Source organism: Coenobita brevimanus, chromosome 14 (genome assembly GCF_032717465.1).
Source record: "Coenobita brevimanus isolate Jiangsu-jjx chromosome 14, ASM3271746v2, whole genome shotgun sequence".
NCBI classification, from domain to species: Eukaryota; Metazoa; Arthropoda; class Malacostraca; order Decapoda; family Coenobitidae; genus Coenobita; species Coenobita brevimanus.
Window position 1 is genome coordinate 11,597,501 of NC_136967.1, and position 15,000 is coordinate 11,612,500.

Below are 15,000 nucleotides of genomic sequence, written 5' to 3' on the forward strand. Positions count from 1 at the left end.
ATTGCCAACAGCCAACTAAATTAATAACTACAGTGAAGTGGATTTACAGCCACGGTGAGCAGTCCAGTAGTCATTATCACTGGTTACATTAAAAAATTTTATCTGATAATGGTTTGTGTGTATGAGAGTGACATCAATTTATATAACAGAAAGAAGTAAATTATATATTTCTTGGTCGAGTATAGTAATAGTAAAACAAGTTACTGTACTTGCAGTTTATTTTTCACAGTTTACAATGAATAAAAGTTGAAGAGAAAGAACCAAGAAGCTGAACAGAGGAAGAAAAGATTTTGCAGAACAAGTCACAGGTACAAGTCATCTGCGGTGGTAGAGTTTAAATTGTAAGAGAGTTTATACTGTAAACCTGACTCTCTCCACTTTCCTCCCTGCCCCCTCCCTCAGACTACCCCCACTCCACCCTTCTGAACAAATAGATCAAGTTTACTCAGGATTGTGGTACGAGCTAATCCTCAAGGGTTGCCGGACTACAGGGCGTTAGAAAAGTCACGATGCAGTGGAAGGCGCTATCTCTCACACTTTCACACTGCCATACTTTATACTGCCATAACTTTACACACATCTCGCACTGCCAATGTTCACACTGACACACCAGGCGCTGATGAGAAGCCTCCATGTGGTGGCGCTGTACACTTGAGTGGAGCAGCTGCGGCATCTACCCGGTATCCAAACTTCCTCATATTTCCTTGCAACTCGCCGTGGGAAGGATCCTGGTAAGGCGCTGTCTACCACAAAGGGGGTGCCAGATTCCTACACGGTGTATATACTATACTGTTCCTGTAGGACGGCCCCAAAGATGCAGCTACATACCTGTGGTCAACAGCTCTGCTCGGACAGACAGACAGGAGTTGGTTAATAACAACAACAACCCTGACACAACTCACATACACTCTCACTCCCATACTTCACTCTTCCACATCTTACTCACACTACACACTGCCACACCACACATCTGCAGACCTGCAGTTAATCATCCTCCTTTCGGGGGATAGGGCAGGAGTTTAGAGATATTTGTATAACCAGGTAGCTCCGCCGTCCCATTATATCAGTGCCATCGCGCGGAGACGTCCCTTTCCAGCAATGACACCATACTGAAGGGGTTAAGTGGTGAGTTTCCCCCACTCCTACTCCCTCCCAAACCCCGTCTCAGGCAACCACGATTCACGACTCCGCGGGACACTGATGTCACACGCTTCATTTCTCTTTCCTTTGGAGTGAGAAAGTGTAGGAAGCGAGGCACGAAAGCATCATGGTAATCGCTTATATAATGCCAACACCAGGAAAAGTTGCTGGCAGTCAAGTTTTTAGCGAGATGACGTGAGTCCCGGCAACAACAAGACGACCGAGTTTTCTTTCCTGCTGCCAGCAAGTGAAAAGACGTCATGCAAGTTTTTCACCGCCAACTAGTGAAACGACGCGCCATGCAGGTTTTTATTCATCCTCGGCCAATAAAAAGGCACCTTCGAAGCTCTTCTTCATCTTCAGAAGCTAGTGGTGCAATATTCAAGGTTCCTTTATCTACAATGAGTAAATAGTATGAGCATGACTGAATTAGCCTAAGTGTTCCCTCTTCGACGTGTAAGATGGCTGGTATCCACTTGTTCTTGTTGCTGGATTCTGCATGCCCCATTTACCAGACTGGGATTCAGTTTACGAAAATAATGATGATGATGATGATGATGATGATGATGATAATGATGATGATCGTGATGTTACATAAAGTGGAATTCTTGAAATTATCATTAATTTATCCTTACCCGAAAAAGTGAACTGTATCCATTTTTATCTAGTAATTATTATCTTCCTGTATTGTTTTCAACTCTGTCATTGAGATAACATGCGAACTCATTCTTACTGCAAGTGAATTATGGAAGCATTAATAGATGTTACAGTTTAAGGTGAGAAGTGTGAAAGTACAAAAGACAATGTCCACATGAGGTAATCGAAATGAAAGCTGCCCACAACAAAAATATGCTGTACAAAAAGGTAAAGTGTAAAAATGAAGCTTTGGTTTCATACGCAGAATGCTAAAGGATAATAATGCTATGCTTTTTCAGCCGTAGAAATCTACACACTCAATATTTGTTAGGGAATGAAAATAAAATAATGATAAATCTAAAGAAAAGTAATCTCCTCTTTCAGTTTTTAAAAAATCATCGACAAAACTCCAGACATACATAACTTATGGCATCGTTTCTCTCTTTTAATGACCTATTAAGTAAGGGTGCCTCAATAAACTTTTCTCATGAGTGTTGCTGTTGAAAAATAAAATACTGTTGGGATAAGGTTTGCAAAAGAAATAACGTACCAAAATGTCACAGTGGAAGTATGTTCGACACCGTGTGCTTTTCATATTAATCACAGTTTGTCAAATAACGAAGGCTGAATAAGATGATGGAATGACACGTGATTTGTTTTGCTAACACTGGGGTACTGCAAATATCGGTATTACAGAGAAGGGCTTACAGGAAATTCTAAGTGTAACGAAAATGTTTGATCACTGTAAACTTAACTACATCGGGATTATAACTGCAGTAGATTGAAAACTGCAGGGTTATGTTAGTATATGACTGTTCAGTTTTCTCTCTTCTTCTTCTGCTGACAATGATGATAATGACACGATTATACTAATAGGGGTCAAAGCTACGAACATTGCTTAGTAATATGAGCGAATGTGGTAATATATGTTTCATGCATACTAAAGGTATTATGCATAAGAATAAACCTAGATTTACAAGGGGTGCTGTTAATTATGTTTTAAAAAAACATGAACTGAAGATAAAAGAATTAAAGATGAAAATCATACATGCACAAAAATATATACAAATGTTTACGACAATCTGTATAGAAGAGGTAAAATATTACTGTGATTAAGTCTGTGTTCTGACAGAAGCCAGTTAACATTACATGACATTCCCAAGTCTCAAGCAACGCCGTGGGCAAGCAGTACATAAATCAGTGGTAAGATCCCCGTACAAGAACTGCATCTGTTCGTATGTGATAAAACATAAAAATTCGAAACATACTGTACTGTCATGATGCACAGGTCGAGAACCATAAAAAATAAAAGGATAGCATACTGGACGACTAAATATAATGAAGTTGGTGACATAAGTTTGATGTAAATGATAATAATACAGCTTCTGGGAATGACAATGAAAAGATGCCATGGGTCTGATATTACTGATGACGAAGATGGCAGAAAAGAATGGCAGAATAATTATTATGAAGAAGACACGGGTGTGAGAGAGATAATGATGATGATGCTACATCCTCCACACTTAGTCCATAAATCCTCCCCACGCAGCTCATCCACCTTACACACCCATCCCATCCACTCACCTCACTCATCCTCCCCACTTACCCCACTCATTTCCCACTCACTTCACTCATCCTCTCAACTCATCCTAATACTCATCCTCATTCGCCCCACTTCTTCTTTCCTCTCATCCTATTCATCCTCCCCACTCACCCCACTCATCCTCTCAACTCACCCCATTTATCCTCCTCAATCACTCCCACTTATCCTCCCCACTCATGTCACTGATCCTCGTCACTCGCCATACTCATCTTCCCCACTCACCCCATTCGATCTCCCCATTCACCCCACTTATTCTCCCATTCACCTCACTTATCCTCCCCACACACCCCACTCATGCTCCTCACTCATCCTTCTACACAACGTCAACAAAAGAATGACAGATGGTACAGTTAATTATTAGCATGACAATATAAGTTAAATGAAGATTATTGAGCATGATAATGATGATGACGACGCTGTGTTGGTGAAATGGCAATAATAATACTGACAATGATGATGATGATGATGATGATGATGATGATGATGATGATGATGACTCTCAGGATAGGAATGCTTTAAGCGGATGGAGGTGAAGACGATAGGAATATGGCCTTGACGCCTGGCCAATGACACACACACACACACACACACACACACACACACACAATCATCATCATCATCTCCCACGACCTTTTCAATAGTCCAACAAACATATTACCTGTGCCGTTACAGCACGAAGTCTCTCCTTGGCTAAAATAAAATCGTCTAGTGGCAGCATGAACAGCACATATTAGCCATCATTGTAAAGTAGCAGGCATTGGATCTAAGCACGGTGGAATACAGTACATTCAGAGTTAAACCATTTGTCTTTTTCACTATGCACCAGTTAACTCCTTGTACACCATGACGTTCGCGGTGTTTTATGGTTTTGTGTGTGTGTGTGTGTGTGTGTGTGTGTGTGTGTGTGTGTGTGTGTGTGTGTGTGTGTGTGTGTGTGTGTGTGTGTGTGTGTGTGTGTGTGTGTGTGTGTGTGTGTGTGTGTGTGTGTGTGTGTGTGTGTGTGTGTGTGTGTGTTTGTTGTAAGGTGGTCCCGTGGGTGGCGTGCGTTGTAGGGTGGGCAGGTGGGCGCCTTGCCGCCACTTCCGCCTGACCCACATCCCCCGCCCAGCCCCACAACACTCTCCTTCCGGCGCCAGGCTACACGCGACCCGCTAAATAAGGAAACTGTTCATTGCTTTATTGATAATCATACTGGTGTCTTGCGCATATAATACAGTAGACCGAAGGGGAATACTCTTCATTCTGTTCATTATCATGTTTTTCAACCTCGTAGGAAATCAAGGAGAGATGGGTCACATGCAGATTTAATCCTATAAGATAAAGTTACTGACCATGACCACGGAGCACCTTACTGCGATGCAACGTACAACTGCCGTGATACGTGTAAACATATTCTCATTCAAGGTACTCAAGTTGCCAGAACAGTTGCCTTCACATCTGGTTAGTGTGTACCGTAATGGCTGATGATCTGTGGAGTGAACCCAGTAAAGTGTGTCCGAGCACACTGTTGGCGGCTTCCTTGATTGCAATCCATAACTGGATGTACAGGCACTGAACTACAAATACATCAGGACTTCTATACACATCAGGACTTCTATGCACAGTGTTTTTTTTATAAGGAGCTTAGTATAGTTATATTGTATGTTGTAAACTGATCCACAAAGCTTGCTGGATCTTGTTTTTAATTCTCCGTTGTACCGCAATGGAATATGATTTTCACTGAAGTTAAATTTATCATCACCGTTAACATCATTATTATTATCATCATAATCTTATTTTCTACTAAGAAATGTAATGAGAAGGATCCAGAGACAGGAAATAAATGAAAGTAGATAAATATGAAAACTCAACAAAAAGCCCAGTTCATTCACTCATCGCTCATGCCTCCGATATTTTCCACTCTAAAACACAGCCATGCGTCTTCCATACCTTGCACTTCATTTGATAATAATGGTATCGCAACCATTTTTTGAGAATTAACTTACGATGGATAAAAATCGTGAGAAGCATATAATCAGATCACGAGGCACCGTCTCTGCAAATAGGTCTCTGGCTATATGAGGTTTCCTTCAGCAAAATAAATTTCTCTAATGTTAGTTCATACAAAATTCCTGTGTGCAGTTATCACACTCAAACTAAAGTATCGTTATGATGTCAGGGTAAGACATCGTTGTTCTTTCAGGGCCATTGATAACGTGTGAAAATGGATGACAAGATACCCCTATGCCTTAAATATGGGCTAAAATTCTGTCCAGTTCATTGTATCAGTTTAGATGTAACACCCATGCAACTGACTGTCACAAGAAGAGAGAACTGAGGTGGACCAAGCAATTGGTATATTCATTTGTCCCATGGTCTTTAAAGAATCGGTTCATTATCATAAAGAACTACACACACAATTATCCACACTGATGGCATGCGTACACAACAGAATCATGACAAATCCAAATTTCCTTCACCTGTCAGATAACAATAATAATGTCTCTACACCGCTGTCATCTTACACATTTTCACGTATACCCATTAACACCCCTACACATCACATCACACCATAACCATACCATAACCATCACTACGCAACACCACAACCCCAAATTTCACTCTCCACTACCAAGCACTAGCATGGCACTTCCTCTGTCCATATTTCTATCACAACCATACCTCTATCACCAGAGTCTCAGTTACAACCATTACATCACCACTGGCAGCGCAGACACCACTAAAACACATTAAACATCATTATATAGTAATCCATCACCCACACCACTACTACAACCCTATCCTTGACATTAATACACTCACCAGTAATATCATCACCACCTCGTTTTCACCACTCACACACATACCAAAAGCACCATACCCTCTACCTTATCGTTGTCACACTCCCAGTTACCACTAACACTTATGTCGAAATACTCATCACCACACTCCCCATCACCCTCTTCATCATCACAGTCTCACCACCACCTTCATCACCACAACACACTCACCACTAGCACTCCCACCGCCGCACATTCACCATCACCACACACTCCCCTTCACCACCATGGCTTTCACGTACCCACTACTCACACCTATAGCACCAAACACAGACATACAAGGAGTGTCCCGGGAGATTTGTTAGAAAGTTCAGGAGGTTATTCTGTGGCTAATATTAAGTAAAAAAATATATCAACAACAGGTGTTCTTTTCTCAACGTTATGAAGCTACAACTATAATTACGAATGACCTGAGGGGCAAAAATACTCCTTGTCACATTATAACGTCATCAGTAATCATGGCTACGTAACGGTTGAAAATTAGAGCCACGTACAATTAGCCAAAGAATAACCACATGATATTTCTTACATTTCTCGCGGAACACCCTGTATACCACAGTCACATATTTACCTCGACAATCTCACCACCATCACACTCGCAATCGTCAACACAACAGCACAATATCACCACCACCACAACAACAACAACAACATATCACCACCGCAACAACGTCCACCACCACAACAACATATCACCACCACAACAACAACTAAATATCACCACTACAACAACTTAATATCACCACCACCACAGCAACATTTCACCACAACCACAACAACACAACCATCACCATCACAGCAACATTTCACCACCACCACCACAGCAAGCAACATTTAACCACCACCACCACAACAACAACTTAAAATCACCACCACCTCCGCCACAGCATACGACCAACAGCTGTGGGTGAGTCATGAATAACTAGAATAAGGCTGGTATAAAAGCAGTAACTGATATGGGAGAAACTCGCTTAATACGGTGCAAACACCTGATCAGTATTCGGGAAATATTTGTCCTTGCACTCTGCTGACCATTCTAAGTCTTAACAGTGTCACTCAAACGATGGCTCTTAAATTTTGTTCATGCTATCTCCAGACGATTTTATTAAGTTTGGCGAAGAGATTCGACCTGGAATGGTTAAATTTAGTTTTTATCAATTCCTGTACTACGAAGTCTTTTCTAGGTTAAATAAAACCATATAATGGAAGGAAGAATAAAACGGGCTCTGAGCGAATGGGTTAACAGTACACTGGGAAGACTGGGCAGTGATCAATGTCCTCTATCGCAAGGGATTTCCAATACTTTCATAAACTAATAATGATCATCACGGAATCAATAGGTGCTAAACAGTTCAGCAACTTCCGCCAACACAGAAAGGTATGTCGAAATGCTAAATACAAATGAAGAAAAGACAGACACATCCTAATCTTACCCTAACAGTTCTCAACACAGGTAATATGAAACCCCTGACAAGCTGCTGAGAATATCGTACCACATGCAACAATCCCGTGTCAGATCTCACAGTCCCCTGTCTGAGAATAATAGACAGTTAATTGAACTCATTTATCTGTTAGTATATTGGCAGTGACTATAGGCAGCTTCCAAAGTAGCTGCTTTTTATCAAGGTATTAGCCAACGAATTATTTCACTCACCTCTTTTCTCAACCAGGAACCCTTAACACGAATAATGTTAGAACGTCTGACATGGAAATTCTTAGTAAAATCCATACCTTTCCATGGAAGTTTATCATATTGGGATTATTTCCGTTGATATAAAAACAAATTTACTGTGGAAATAGTGGCCTAATTCTCAAGTTTTCCAATTCAATTCCTCCGACGAATAATCTTACGTCAATTATGAATAGCTCTACTGAGGGAGGGGGAGAAAAAGTACTATCCACTTATTTCCCGGGTCTAGTAAAGCCCTTGAGAAAAGCGGTATCGGGATTTGGTAACCCCTCCTCCCTTCTAGCCATTGTATCTAGGGGGATATGTCGGACCCACAATGTAAAACATGAAATGCATCAGCTTCGTACGTTACGCGACACAAGATTCATTTTCCCTTCGTCCTGGAATCTTAGCCAGCACCTCGAATATGGTTAAGCATTTTGTAAATTATTCTCGTTCATTCCATACTATTCAACTCTGCCTAGAAGAGACTACATTGCAAAAGTGATTACAAACAAATCTCTGTTAACCCTTTCAAGAAAACACCTTCTTCATAATATCCCCAGTCTCTCTCCGTCTAATTAGAGGAAATATGTTACTGTCGGAGTTACTAAGTTGGGTGTAGTCATGGTCAACGCTGTGCTATCTCATATTTCGGTCTCTAAAATTAACTTCATTTTCAGAGGGGAGTGTTCGGGAGATTCAGCACAGTATTATTAAACTTTAAATGACAAAGGCAAAGGGCAGCCCTCTGTTTCTTTTCATAACATAATTACTTAAACATGTGCTGGATGTCTGATCTTTCTACCTCGTTGTCAGTTTCATGATGGCAAGCAGAATGCTGTTTAGGCATTTCCTAACCTCACAAGTGTTTGCACTCCCTCAAAGTCTGAACAACTTTATTCTATTTCAGTTAACACCAGGCAACTTTAATCAGCTGAGAGTAACTCACACAACCCAGAGAGTGTTAATACTGACAGCCATAAGTTAGGAGTATCTTCGAGCTCTTGATTTTTATAACATAGCCTTGACACTTTCCTCCCTGTCTCCCGCATCTCTCCGCTTTTTCTTACAACTGGTTGAGCTGTCCTACCACACACGACTGGCTTTCCTCTCTTGCCTCACTGCAGAAAAAAAAATGAAGGATGCGTGGGAAAAAGAGGGAGACTATAAAAAAAGGGGGGGGGGATAGAGAAGATGTGGGAAAGACGGAGAGAAACGAACACAATAAGAGCAAGGTAAGACAAAGGAACATGTGAAGGGGTAGGACAGAAAAGTGTGAGAAAGAGGAAAGTGGAGGAACGTACGAAAGCGGAAAACCTGAAATATCCATCAACTGAATGAGAAGCGAAGAAAGGACCGTGTCAAAGAGGAAGCTAGATTAAAATGTGAGAAATATGAAACAATATGAACGTGTTAGAAACAGGAAAACAAATGAACAAGTAAGAAAGAGGTGGGACAACGAAAATGCGACAACATTCAGACGAAGGAAAGGAAAGAACGTTATTACTAAACAAAGAACGGAAGGGGGAAATAAATGCACATACCAAATTAAAAGACTATTTAGTGCTCGTGTGAGGCTAGGATAAATATAATGGACCTTGACCAATTTTAACCACAGACTAGTCAACAGCATTGAACTGTCAGTAAGTCGATTTATTTGGCCTCTATTTAAACTGAAACTTCACTCTGGTTGATCGTAAAGTGTTTGGTATATTACACGAATGAAGATATATGTTTAACTCTTTAGCTAGCTATTAAAAATCGCCTGGCGTTAGTAGGAGTATAATTACTACTTCTCATTATTCGATAGAGTTATTTTTAAACCGTCTTGGAAATGCAGGAGTTTATGAACTGCTCAATATCGTCTGACATTAGCAAGAGTAAAAAAAAAATATATATAAAGCGTCCGAACATGAACGGTTAAAAACTATTATTTTTATATATATATATATATATATATATATATATATATATATATATATCTATATATATATATATATATATATATATATACACAGTATATATGTGTGTATATATATATATATATGTGTGTGTGTGTGTGTGTGTGTGTGTGTGTGTGTGTGTGTGTGTGTGTGTGTATAGGCAAGCACAGCACAATAAAGGTGGTGAAAATGGTAGAGAGGAAGCTGGCACCACCCCCTCCCCCTCTTGTCACACTACAAGGAGCGGAACTGGTTAATTGATTCAAGAGGCTGCCATAATCTTTCTCTCTTTTTTTTTCTTTTTTCACTTTTATGAGGATGCGTTTCTGTCCTATCCTATTCAGACAGGTTAATCTGGTTCACTGGGAAGCCTGAGCAACTCATTCACTCACACACATACTTACCCACATTCACTCCTGTCCACATATTCTCTCTCTCTCTCTCTATATATATATATATATATATATATATATATATATATATATATATATTTATATATATAATTATTTATCTATGTATCTGTCTATCTATCTATATATATATATATATATATATATATATATATATATATATATATATTTATCTATCTATCTATCTACATATATATATATATACTATATATATACAGACAGTCAAACAGACGGTCAGACAGGTGGAAAATAATCTACCCATTTCTTTTTTTTTTATCACCTGAACTGGGAAAAGTTAAGCACCTTCGTTTTCCATTCTGATGCTTCTCAAAAACAGATGCTATTCTAGTTCTAAAGCTCCTTTTATCAAGCAAAATTTTACTTTATCACTTGTCACTTAGCCCAACATACCCATTTCCGTCTTCTTTGTTCGCCTCAGTGCTTGAAACTTTTGTCGAATCAATATTACCGAAAATTTAAACTTGGCTTAGTTTCTCATATTTTGCCCCAATTTCCTACATTTTATTCCCTGTCTGTTCAAGCATTTCCTAACTTGTCCTGCCATCATGTTTACTCGTGGGAAAATCATTGTGTCTCTCTGCACAGAAAACGGCTTATTTACAGGGCAAATTTGTGGTCATTGAGAATTTGACTGCACGTACAGGGGAAATTCGACGGAGAAAATAGGACCCGGGAGAGAATAAAATGAAAAACATTACATTCTTCACTGAGTGTGGCGCGAGCAGGCTTTTACATAACCAAGCCTGCATATCCGAATACACATGCAAATAGGCTACAGTACATTTGCACATAAACAACGTGCTCGGAGGTACACATTATGCATGATTGCAAGTATATTAGTGTATTGATAATTAAGACTAAGTACGCTGAAACTCTGATAAGTAGGCTAATACGTCCATCACATTACGTCATGCTTCAGAAAAACAATCCCTTCTTTAAATTCATATAATCTGTTTTATCATCAAATGCTACTCGTGAATGATGCATACGTCACATACGTCAAAGATGTGGCAATAAGTGACTACATGTAACGACGAAAAGTCTATAATTTACTGGATAACCTGGGGGTCCTTACATGACAGTCAGACTGGGGATGGGAACGGGGAAGACGCAAGGCCGAGGAAAGCAGAACATGAGCACGAATACTAATGCTTCATCTCTCTTAATAAAATTCAGTCCTATGCTGAATAAAGTTGTTTGGTGGTGGCATGAAAAGCACAGAAAAGAAATTATCGCTCTGAAGATGCTAATAATCTAATAGTACCTAGAAAGCACTCACAAAGCGCATACCTCGGCCAATGCCTTTAAAAAGGATCTGGATCCAGATCCGTGGATATATGATCCGCATCCGGATCCGCCCCAAAATTAAAATCAATTCTTTCTTGATCCATGGCCCCCCTTTCCACAAAATTTCATTAAAATTCGTTGAGAACTATTGGAGATATTGTGCGTGATAATCCTGTTCCGGATCTGGATCCGCCCTCAAATTTAATCATTTCTTCCTCGGCCCAAGGCCCACCCTTGCACAATATTTCATCAAAATCCGTTCATAACTTTTTAAGTCATCCCGGATCCGGATCTGTGGATATAGGATCCTCATTCGGATCCGGATCCGCCCCAAAATTAAGAAAATTCTTTCTTGGTCCATGGCCCAACTTTCCACAAAATTTTATTGAAATTCACTGAAAACTTTTGGAGATATTGTGCGGGATACTCCAGACCCGGATACGGATCCGCCCCAAAATTTATTCATTTCTACATTGGCCCTTGGCCCATTCTTCTACAAAATTTCAAATAAATCCGTTCATAACTTTTTGAGTAATCCTGCTAACAGACAGGCAAACAAACAAACAAACAAACGCGGGCTAAAACATAGCCTCCTTGGCGGAGGCAAATATTTTAGCACTTATGCAGTGAAAAGTTCATCATAAAGTAAAAAAAAAAAAATGTTTGACGGCAAAAAGCATATTATACGGAAATACGTCACTGCGCTGAAAGAACTAGGTTAAAAAGTATTAGAGTCTGAATAAGCGAAGATTTTAAAAAGCAGTTCTTACTGATTCGAAAAAGAGAAAGTTTGGGTGAGACAGAACGTAAAAGGTGTGGGAGGCATGAGAAAATCAGATATTGGACTTTTCGAAGGATTCCAGCGAGGGCAAGGCGGGGATGGAAGGGGTGCGCCAGTGTGGGGGAGGAAGATTTCTGCGTGGGGAAAATGAAGAGGCAGGTGATTTGGTGAATTTTAGTTTGTGGGATTTGGGAAGGTGGATTTTCGGGCAACAAAGTCAAGGATAGAAGTGGGTAGATAATTTCCAGCGAAAGAGAGGTGGGGATAGGTATGCAGAAGCATGGAGATGGAAAATCTCAGCGTGAGGGAGGGTAGAAGAGAGGTAGATAGAGGGATATCAGTGTGAAGAAGGAGAGGATGGAAGGTACCTGGACCCGCGGCTTGATAAATGTGGAAAGGATGATAGGTAAGTGGATTCAGAGTGCTGGAGGTAGCGCATCAGTACCAGGAAGGAGGATTTTAGCTGAGAGAGGTGAAGAAGGTGGGTGCAGTAGTATAGGGTTTCGTGGTGGAGGGATGGATAGAAGACTTGTAAGTGGTAGCCAATACTGTGTAAAAGCGAAAGAGAGAGAGAGAGAGAGAGAGAGAGAGAGAGAGAGACAGACAGACAGACAGACAGACAGACAGACAGAGACAGACAGACAGAGACAGAGAGTGAGTGAGAGAGAGAGAGAGAGAGAGAGAGAGAGAGAGAGAGAGACAGACAGACAGACAGACAGACAGACAGACAGAGAGAGACAGAGACAGACAGACAGACACAGACAGACAGACAGAGAATGCTTACATGTAGTGTATGCGGGGGAGGAGAGACTGGATGTGTGTGTGTGTATGTGTATGAAGGGCGGGTGGATGCATGTGTGCATGTATACATGCATGTATGTGTCTATGCGCGCGCGCATGTGTGTGTGTGTGTGTGTGTGTGTGTGTGTGTGTGTGTGTGTGTGTGTGTGTGTGTGTGTGTGAGAGAGAGAGAGAGAGAGAGAGAGAGAGAGAACATCAACAATATGACGGCAGTGGGCAACTTCAGGATAAAATAAACCACATCTACAGCGTCCAGAAGGCTTTCCATATTTGCATGCCGGGGAGCGGATGTGACCGCCATTGGGGAGAAAACTTGTGGGTTCTGTGTTGGCCATCTTTACGCTCCAGTTCCATAGCATCGTCGCCGCCAGGTGCACCGCTGCCAGGTGAGGCGGGGAGGAGGAGCGGGCAGGTGAGATGTGTCCAGTGGGCGCCCAGGAAAGGTGAATATTGTCCACTGGGTGTCCAAAAAGGGTGAATAATGTCCAGGAGGTGTCCCGGAAAGATGACAGATATCCAAAGTATGGGGAAAGTATCCACTGCAGAGACGAGATGTTCATGGTAAAAGGGAAATCTCAGCCACGGGAGGGAAGCATCCCAGAATGGAGGTCAAGGAGGTGTCCAGAACAGAAGAGAAGTGTCCGGCCCAGAGGAGAATGAGACCAGGACAAAGGAGAAGTGTCCAGGGTAATGGCAAAAGGTCCAGGGCAGAGAGGATATGTCCAACGTAAATGGGAAAGTGTCCAGGGCAGACGGGAAATGTCCTGGGCAGAGTAGAAGTGTTCATTGCAAAGGGAATGTGAAGAGGAAGTGTTTATGATACAGAGAGAGTGTCCATGGCAGGCAAGCTATTCTGAGAAGAATGGAAATGTACTGGATAGATTATAACTAAGTAGGGAATAGTGGAAATGTCCTCGGTAGATATGAACAAACTATTTACATTAGTGGAGGCTAAGTGAAGTCAGAGATCCGAAATTCAAGAAAGAGACGGCAGCGCAATAATCTGATTGGATGAATAACTGTACCTGCACACACACACACACACACACACACACACACACACACACACACACACACACACACACACACAGTAATAATGCAATGTGTTTGGCGAAATTCATCCTAAGGTAGGAAAAAACGCTTATGGTTCTAATGAAATGTATACGATGAATGAAGCGCCCTCTTTATTGAAGGCAAATGGAGAATTTCGGAAACACGAGATGGAAAGGTGATATCCAAAGGACCAAGGTGCTGTTGCACAAAGTTAAGATCAATTCTCTGACACAGATAGGGTTTCTCTACAGGAAGGGCGAGGAAAAGAGAGTGCAGGGTCTTCTCATATCTCTTGGTCCCCCTAGAAAACGAATATTAGTTACGAGAGGAAAATCATAGTAAGTTAAAATATGAATCGCAGCGCAGGTTTGTAGTGGCGTGAAAACTGTTTGATGGATTAACATAACAACAGAGCGCGTAATTAGAATGGGGCAAAGGCGTGAGTTACAATTTTCATTATGTAAACCACTTTTTATGTGAATTACGTCTTCCGCATATCCCTCTACTTCATACAGTCTTCAGTTCCTCAACTTGTCTCTCTCTCTCTCTCTCTCTCTCTCTCTCTCTCTCTCTCTCTCTCTCTCTCTCTCTCTCGACCTAGTTACAGGTATGTCTTTATTATTATTATTATTATTATTCATTATTATTATTGTTATTATTATTATTGTTATTATTATTATTGTTATTACTATCCTTGTTCTCTCCCTATTCTTTGTCTTCTCTTCCCCCTTCCCTGCATCTTAGGCCCACTCTTTCCCTGCCTTCTTTCTCTCCTCTATCCTCCTTCCTTTCCCCTCCCTCTCCCCCTCCCATGCTATATGTACGACTGCACGC